This window comes from Hetaerina americana, unplaced genomic scaffold (genome assembly GCF_022747635.1).
Source record: "Hetaerina americana unplaced genomic scaffold, ioHetAmer1.1.p SCAF_2, whole genome shotgun sequence".
NCBI classification, from domain to species: Eukaryota; Metazoa; Arthropoda; class Insecta; order Odonata; family Calopterygidae; genus Hetaerina; species Hetaerina americana.
In genome coordinates this window covers 110,736,718-110,737,921 of record NW_027286763.1, presented here as the reverse complement: position 1 = coordinate 110,737,921, position 1,204 = coordinate 110,736,718, and the positions used below count along the sequence as shown (strand labels likewise).

Below are 1,204 nucleotides of genomic sequence, written 5' to 3'. Positions count from 1 at the left end.
AAAGCTTAAACTTTAGTCCTTGTGGTGCAGTTATGGATGTGCGAGATCTTGATTGGTAAGTTTCTTGATTAACTTTCACGTGAATCAGAGCCTTGAAGTTGTATAAATGTCCGAACTTATTGAGGAAAACATCTCAAATTAGTAAAAAGGGCTTGTAAAAATTGTGAAATTAAGGTACCAATCGGTGGAAAATGTAAAAAACCTACTAAAATTTGCTTTTAAACGGCAAAAAAGGGTAAAAAAAATTATGCCAACAGCACCCGGTGTTCCCAGGCGGTCACCCATCCAAGTACTATCCGGGCCCGACGATGCTTAACTTCGGTGATTGGACGAGAACCGGTGTATTCATCGTGGTATTTTTTTTTTTTTTTTTAATATCTTTATTCCGGGGCTCTAGGCCCATTTTTTTCCGATTACATGTATTTCCATTCACAGACATAGTTATTAAACACCATGTGCACCATCTTAAGCGTGCATAACACCACAGATTGACCATTTTCACAAATGAACAATTCTAAACAAAGGATGATATAAGAATGAATCACATATGAACTATAAGCATTCGGAAAGTGTTCACATTCACATCACTTTAGCGAACATTTTCCTTACTTGAATTAACAATACAAGATCCTTTATAGGGACAAAATGATTACAATGAAATCAAGCCAATTATTAATTGGTCATATATTTTTTTAACTGTCCCTTTGCGTCTTTTTTTTTTCACAATTAACATTAATGATACATTGTTTACATTCTTTGCTGCTCTTTTTTTATTGAGCGTATTCCCTTTATTTACATACTTGTTATCGGTAATATATTTCCTTTGCATACACGACAGTTTACATTGAGTCCAAGACCAATTTTCTTTAAACTTGTTATTCTTTCATGACTTCTTTTTTTACCATTTGTTCTACTTTCTTCCAATATGGCTGTAATCGGCCCGGTAGGTTTTTGCTCTCTTTTTTCACTTGTTCCCACCAACTTTCTATATCTATTTTAACCCACTTGTGTACCATAAGAAGGTGCTGTCCAATCAGCCAGCACATTGTTTCCATTTTCACGCGGGGAAAGATGTTGAAATCCAGCATCATCATATTCCTATTTCCTATCTCCTTTTCTCCAAAGGTGTTTAATTCTCTAAATGTTCTTTTTATTAGGCACCACCTCCTCCTCGAGATGGTGCATTCGAACACCCTGTGGTCTT

The 1,204-nt window shown here is 35.6% G+C and overlaps 1 pseudogene; it reads right to left on the bottom strand.

Annotated features, from left to right (window-relative positions):
• Nucleotides 1-248: 248 nt before the first annotated feature.
• Nucleotides 249-367, bottom strand: LOC139688441 (5S ribosomal RNA; annotated as a pseudogene).
• Nucleotides 368-1,204: the final 837 nt, after the last annotated feature.